At 38.2% G+C, this 7,971-nt stretch overlaps 1 pseudogene; it reads right to left on the bottom strand.

The window, feature by feature from the left end:
* Positions 1-6,237: 6,237 nt before the first annotated feature.
* Positions 6,238-7,034, bottom strand: LOC138832823 (large ribosomal subunit protein uL30 pseudogene; annotated as a pseudogene).
* Positions 7,035-7,971: the final 937 nt, after the last annotated feature.

Here is a 7,971-nt window from a genome sequence, read left to right as displayed (position 1 = left end):
TTAGACTTTGGAAGAGAATAGTAAATCAAATGGTAGATAGGACCATCTATCATATTAAACATAGGGAATTCACCACAAAATCATTACACTAAAAAGCGACAGTTTTGATTGATTAAAATTGTATGGGCTGGATAGTGTTAAATCATAGTGAGTGATATGACATTATAATTTTACATCTCATATTTCTGCCAGGACAATGAAGGTAAAAGGCATTGTCATCAGATGATAACAGACAATAAGGAGAATCCTGATGGTAGATTTATTGCAGGGTTTAGATTTAGGAAGAAGTAATTCTTATCCTGTTCCACTTATCAAATGACTGTAAACTCAGTGAGGATGTAAAATTCTAAGGCAGAGCCACTTACAGGTTTGACAAAGTGCCGGCTATAAAGTATTTATTGTTCTCGGTGGTTCTGCTGTATACACTTAAATATTTATCAGAAACATAAGCCCTTCTGATAAATGTTTCTGATCTTTGGGGCTAGACTTTTTTTTTTAAACACTTAGACTTTTCATCAAAAATGACTTCTCTATTTTTTTTATTGTGTTAATCATGTTAAGCTCATAATTTGAAAAGGCAGTATGTGAGTTTTAAAATTTTATTGCTCTTTAACTTCTGGTTTGAAGTGTGAGATTTTTTTGAGGTGGTATTCATAGTACGATAGCGAAGATGCCCCTTTTTCCTCACTGATTTAGGGGAGGCCCAATTTTCTGAAAGTTATATACATAAAGCTAGATGACATTTAGGTTGGTGATGGTTTCTAGGTACAGTCTGAGAATGTGTATGGTATCCTCAAGCGATGTTTTAGATATTCTCTATCTCTGAATCCTGTTTCTGAGAAACACAGTCACAGGTCTTTCTAGGTTGAACACAGGAGTTCTTGCTTGGTAGCACAGACATTTCATCCAAAATAGAGCACATGCATCAAAGGAAGGCAGCAGGATGCCGAGTGGTAAGCTGTGGGGGGCAGTAGTGGCATGAGGATTTTTTTTTTTCAGGAAACAGGAGACTGGACCTTCTTGGACCTTCTCAATTTAAGAATTTAAGGCATGCAAACTTTAGACAAATAGTAACCAACCCAAAAGCGTCAAGATTCACAAAAGGAAGGCAAATGGGGACTCCATAAAGTTGACAAAGCCACCAACACAAAAGTAACAGATTGACAGGAGAAGGACAATTATACTAAGTAGTGGTACGCAAAGTAGACCTCACAAAAACTGAAATAGAGTCACTGAACCAGCAGGAAACTGAATCCTGACCTTAAAACAGGCTATATTCACAGGATAAAGCTGAAGAAATCATTAGATTTTTTCCTCAGCTGAGTATCTTTATGGGAAATACTTTAACTCTGTTATTTTTTTTTAAATTTTGGCTTTTTACCCTTCCTAATAAAATCTAATATAAATAGCAAAGCATAATGAATTCATAATATCACAGAATTTCAATTCTACCAGAGGAAGACATCTTGACAAAACATTAGCTTTACCTTTTATTTTTAAAATTAAATGATCTATTTTTTTATTGTAAAGATACGGTACCTCTTAAGTCATAGCTCCAGTTTTGGCTTCTTTTCTTTGTTCCACTTTTGGATTTTCTTTTTCCTTTTCTTTCTTCTCTCCTTCCCTTCCTTCCTCCATTCGTCTCCTTCTTTCTTTTTTGGTGTGTGTGTGTGTGTGTGTGTGTGTGTGTGTGTGTGTGTGTGTGTGTGTGTGTGTGTGTGTGTTCAATTCTACATAAGAGTCTCATAGGCTATCTTGCTGGGCTGGCTTTAACCATGATCCTCAGCTCTCTCCATCCTGAGTAGCTAGCAGTACAGGCATAAACCACTGGTACCAGGTTCCTATTTACTTTTATTATGAAGAATATCAGTGACAGAGAAGATCAACAGCATATCCCTTTTCTAGCTGAGCATATACTGCAATCCCACTTTGCAGGACCATTTGCATAATTCTTCTCATCCTAGAAAGAAGGAAAAATCTCAACAGATGCATTTGAACAAAGTCATAGTCAAATCTTATGTCATTGTTTGAGATGTAGTTAATTCTAAGTAATTGAAAGCAAGGACACTATTTTTTAAAAAAGGAATTGTGCTTTTTAGCTCTATTAGTCAATCTTCTGAACAGTTTCTTTTGCACACATACACACTTCTGTACAAATAATCCAAAGAGGAGTTATTGATCTCATTTCATTGGGAATGTCAGTGGATTAAGGAGGTTTTTTATATCCTTCAAAATTCATCCTGGAAATTCATTGCACGATGCTGGCATTTGGGGTTCACAAATTGCCTGGGCAATGGGGCAATGACAGACTCCAACTAATTTATAGTTAGGTCTCCACACCCGCTTAGATTCATGGATTAAAAGTGAAAAAAAAGGTTTGTGTTCTGGAACATTTTCTCCTTCAAGGATAAGGAAAGTTACTATGAAGCTAAGTTCTCTGACCCTCTTATAATTTACAGGGCGCATTCAGCATTGCTCTCATTTTCTTGAATATCAAAGGCTAAAGATTATTTTGAATAAATCAGAACTTAAAAGGAATCTCTGGGAAATTTTACGTTTGTATTGAGCAGATGGTTTCATAGAAAGGAACAATTAACTGGAATCAGGAATATTTCTTTAAATATAGCCACCTCTGTTAAAATAGAGAGCAATCTAAGAGTCATCTGTCACTCAATTTTACTTTAACTTTCTGTTTTACCAAGACATAGGCTGACCCATTGCAACAATGATACCCACAGGACAGTATATTGGAAACGGACTTTACAACCTCGGGCAGGGATGGGGTGGTGGGGTGGAGAGGAGTATGGGAGTTGGGGGAGGGAGGGGATAGTGGGACAACAACAAGGGAAGGGGTAACAATGATTGACAAGTAATGTACTCATTGCATTATTCATGTAACTGTAACCCCTCTCTACAGCATCTTAACAATGAAATAAAATTTAAAAAAACTTTGTTTTATTTTCAATTGTGAGAAATCCTTCAGAGCCAGAATAAATAATTTTCCAACATAACACATGATGAAGAGAGAATGCTAATTCTAAATTTCGTCTGGGTTAGGAAGACTCTTTAGTTTTGAGCAGATTCTGAATTATTGGAGGACTGGATTCTTCTTTTGTTAAGAAAGTACATCAGAGAATACTGATAATTTATGAGACTTTATCAAGTAGTTGAGTTTTTTTGTGTGTGTTTTGTTTTGTTTTTGACGGTTGTCGGGTCTGAACTCTGAGCCTGGGCGCTGTCCCTCAGCTCTTCAGCTCAAGGCTAGCACTCTTCTTGAGCCATAGAAATACTTCTGGCTTTTTCTGCTTATGTGGTGCTGAGGAATCGAACTCAGGGCCTCATGCATGCTAGGAAAGCACTCTACTACTGAACCACCTTCCCAGCCCAGGAGTGGAGTTTTGATAAGATAGAGATTGAGCAAGTTCAATGCCCCTCTCTCTGCCTTGTAGGAGAAGATGTAAGCCTTTCTTTCTTTGGAAGAAAACTGTAAAGTCAGGGGGATAGGCAAGCTCAAGTTGTAACCATTCAGGAAATTAGCCAGTTACAATATTTCTGGAATACTGGAAGAAAATGCTGAAGGAAATGCTAAAGAGAGAGAAGTAAAGAAAAGTTTAGAATTCCTATGCAGGCAAAAGGAATGAAAAAAAATGCATAAAGGTTTGGTGAAGCTCTAATAAACAAGCAAACTTCGTATCAAGTTATGATTACAAAAGCATGTCAAATGGCTTGGAAGGGGACTATTAACATCCTCCCAATGGCTCAGGACGGCCAGCATTTGCAAAAGAAATCCTCTGCACTCCTCAGTGGAGGCACAGGTTCATTTTCATAACCTCATAACTGTTTATGAGTTAGACCTTTGCTTTAGAAATTAGTTCTGAAGGATTCTGGGATCTTGGACTACTCTGACTTTACAGAAGTTCAAATAAAAAAATAGTTCTCTCTAGTTCCATACATACTCATTACATATCACCTAGATAAATGTTCAGTCTTCTTGATCTAAGAGTTTGCTCTTGAGCCTTGGGACTTGTAATGTTGTGCTGTATTGTTTACAGCAATTGAAAAGCTGTATATACTCCTGGTGCGATTGTGGGCATCCACAGATGTGCAATACACTGATGGACCTGCTACAGCTCCTCCAAGCAACAGTACAAGCCCAAGTTGAACTGGTGAATATTGAAATCCTCACTCAAAATATTAGTTCTTCTTGGTGCTGGTGGTTCATATCTGTAATCCTATCTCCTCAGGAGGCTGAGATCTGAGGATCACAGCTCAAAGTCAGTCCAATCAGCAAAATATCTGAGACTCTTCAGTTTAACCACCAATCCCATTCCCCTGTCCTCCCGCCAACTGGAAGTGGAGTTGTGACTCAAGTGGTAGAGCATTAGCCTTGAGCACAAAAAAGTATATAATTCCCAGGCCCAAGGATGGGTACATTCAAGCACATGAACACACATACATAAACACATAAAACAAGTCTTTTTAATTGTTTGGTTGTGATGTTTCCTGAAGTTTAATTTGCTATATTTGGGTTGTCACTGTTCTGTTCTCTCAATCCATCTGTCACCACTATATATATATGTCAAAGCAGAGACCTTGTTATATGTTGGACAAGTGCTCTATCATTGAGCTACAACCCTAGCCCTACAACCCAACATTTTTTGGATGAATCTCAAAATAAGCTACATATACTAATCAGTACCTTTCACACCTAAGCACTTTGGACTAAAATTTAAACAGCTGAAAATTTCAAACCATAAGTTGGATGATATTGTCAGATGTGTATGTCTGTGTATCTGTGTCATCCAGGGCACTGCCCTTTGGACCCCCACCCCCACTCCCTAACCCTTCTCCAGTACATTGTAAATAAGGACATTTGTATCCATATTTTGTAAGAGTTTTCAGTCAGCATGTTTTTGATTCATGCTGGGATGCGCACAGACAAGCAATATTTTTATTGTTGAATATTAGTATGTGAGATATAATGACTGGGGTTCACCCACTTACCTTGCTATCATGTTGGGAAGGTCATTGACTCTGAAGTCATCTCCAGTCCTTGTTTTTTTTCTCTTTGGCACACATTCCAGAGGGGAATTGCTGCCCATAGCAAAACTTAGTTTAGTTTTAGAAATGCTTCTCAGAATTGTGCCACTTCATATTCCCGTGTTTAATGACTTTAATCTTTCCTTGACCACATTGTTCAACTCTGCAGAACCTGAGGTCAAGATAGGATATTTGTTTGTTTGTTTTCATTTCTCACAGGTTTATGCTGTGTAATACATGGCAGAGGAAGCAACTGTTTGGAATTACTTTAGACCTCTCATTGTATTACCGTAGTAGTGAGGCAGAGAATGTAGCCAAGTCCATAAAGTGTCAGTATCAATAGACTACAATCTTCCACAGACAGAATGTGTTCCAAAAGGATAGATATAATTCATTACAATGATATCAGTATTATCACTAAATCTCCAAGCCTTATGGAAGGCATTAGTGTCTTGAAGTACAGAAAACTATGTACTTTTCCATAGGTTCTTTATTGAACACATAAATAGTATAATCTATAGCCTCTATAAATAATATAATTTAAACTCTACTATGAGTTTGTCAATTTTTCTTAACTACAGAAAATTGACTAATATAAGGCAAGAGGTTAGACATGGCAAATGTAATATCGTTTTTTTCCTACATGAATAAAAGCCCTTACTCCTCAGAATTTTTATTACTATCAGATGGTTGTACAGGACAGTTTTATCTTGATATGTCCATATATACAATGTACCTTGGTCAGACTCACAGCTCTGCCACTCTGCCCCACCTCTCAAACCTTTCCTAACCAATTTTATTATTATTATTTTTTGTTGTTGTTGGTTGTGGGGCTTGAACTCTGGGCCTAGGTGCTATCCCTGAGCTCTTCAGCTCAAGGCCAGTGCTCTACCACTTGAGCCATGCTGTCACTTCCAGTTTTCTGAGTGGTTTATTGGAGGCAAGAGTCTCATGGATTTTACAGTCTAGGCTGGCTTTGAACCACGATCCTCAGATCTCAGCCTCCTGAGTAGGATTACAGGCATGAGCCCCCAGCCCCCAGCAAATCTTACTTTTTAAATTATTATCTTCAAGTAACTGCACAAAGAGGTTGCAATCCAACATATCAGTTTATGACTCTTACGCATCTTGTATAGTGTCACACCTTTCATTATTCTCCTCCATCTTTTTCAACCCCACCAATCACTTGAATTTTTTTGCCATCATCACTTGTTTATTAACAGACCCAATTACAAAAATAGCATGGCAGACACCTCAGTTCATCCTTCTAATAAGCTTATTGATCTGATCCTCCCTGTTGCCAGCATCTCCACCTTCTACAAAGTGGGTGGTCTTTTTCATGCCACCTCGGGGAGAAGATAACTTGAAGGGCCACAGGAAGTTATTTGCTTCCTTGAAGCGTTTTCCAACAGTACAGATCTCATGAATCAGATCCTCCATGGAGATGATGCCATATTTACCAAGAGATCGAGCAATCAAAGCGTTATCTGTTAAGGCAATTCGCTTCTTATTAATTTTGCCATCACCACACTTGTAGATGAGCTCATTTACCGACTTGCTCATTTTCCCCATGCAAGTTATGGTTCCACAATCCTCAACATATTAATCAAAGCCTTATTGAGCTTAATAAACATGCCATTGAAGATCTGGCAAAGGAGAAGAAGCTGCAACACCTTACAGACTTTTGGACTCACACCATTGATTCCTCTGATTCTGATGACAAATGCTAATTTAGGCTCTCCAGGTACATAGACGTTGCCCGCTTTTCTGGCCATTCTAGCCATTCGGATCTCAGTTCTGTACATTTGCCTGTATTCTTGGTGATAGTGCTTAGCTTTCTCGTAGATGAGCTTCCTCCTTGCCGTTCGAAGCATCTTCTGAGCACATTTCTTTCTCAGGCGCTTTATTTTCAGCTCTGAGAAATTCCTGCACTTTTTCTTAAGGGTTTCTGGCACAGCAGATACCTTTTTTTTCTTCTCTTCGGCACCCTCCATGGTTCCAGCAGGAAAAGAGGAAATTAGCGCATGCGCCCACTTGAATTTTTTAGTTCAGTTTTCACATATATACATTGAAGATTATGAATGCATTCTTCTGTTTCCTCTCTTCATTTGTCTACTCATCTTGAGAAGCTTAAGCTTCACTGTTCCATTTTCATACACACATAACATATTTTAACTGTGTGACTGAAATAAAATAACATGTAACGATGTACTTCTGTGATAGGGTGCTTTCTCAGCATGATTGATCTACAGCAACACACACTCACATTCATACGCACATATGCATACACATACCATACACAGAGCAGTTAAATGTAATATTTTATGGGAGATCAAATATCTGGGTTTTTCTTCTACGTGTTCCCCTTTTCATCCTCAGGGATTCAGGGTGCCTTGTTCTCTGTGTTGCTTCACAGAATCAATTACAGAGAAAACTCAGATGTAGCCAGGAGCCCATGGGGGAGGAGTCTTTATATGACTCTGTTGGCTCAGAGTCCTCTTTTCCCTGGAGATGGTACTGTAAGATGTCTGACATTTTATTAAGACAAATTTTCTGGAAAAAGTGTTTTTCCTAAGTAGGATTTTTTCCTCCACTACTAGCTTTATTAAGCTTCCTGGATATGTTAGGAAAGTATTCAAGATGCCTTGAAGTCATTGTCAAGCTGTAAAAACCCAACACATGAAGCAAGAGTCAGAAGTGGTAAGTTCTTAGAGGAATCTGGCTAAGAAGTGTTGATACCTAATTACAAACTTCACCTACCTTCTAACTTTCCTTGGGGCTGTTCGTTTTCAAAGAAGTGATGAATGTACAGACATTCCGTGGGTGTCTGGGATTACTTAAAATGTGTCATATTATCATTGTCCCAGTTATAAATATTTGCCATCCTGAGACTTTAAAATCACTAAGGTCAAACCAGCCAAAATAAATCAG

This window comes from Dipodomys merriami, unplaced genomic scaffold, assembly GCF_024711535.1.
Source record: "Dipodomys merriami isolate MVZ:Mamm:240054 unplaced genomic scaffold, mDipMer1.0.p SCAF_20, whole genome shotgun sequence".
Classification (NCBI taxonomy): Eukaryota; Metazoa; Chordata; class Mammalia; order Rodentia; family Heteromyidae; genus Dipodomys; species Dipodomys merriami.
Note: the sequence above shows the minus strand (reverse complement) of the source record. Positions and strands in the feature narration are given on the sequence as shown.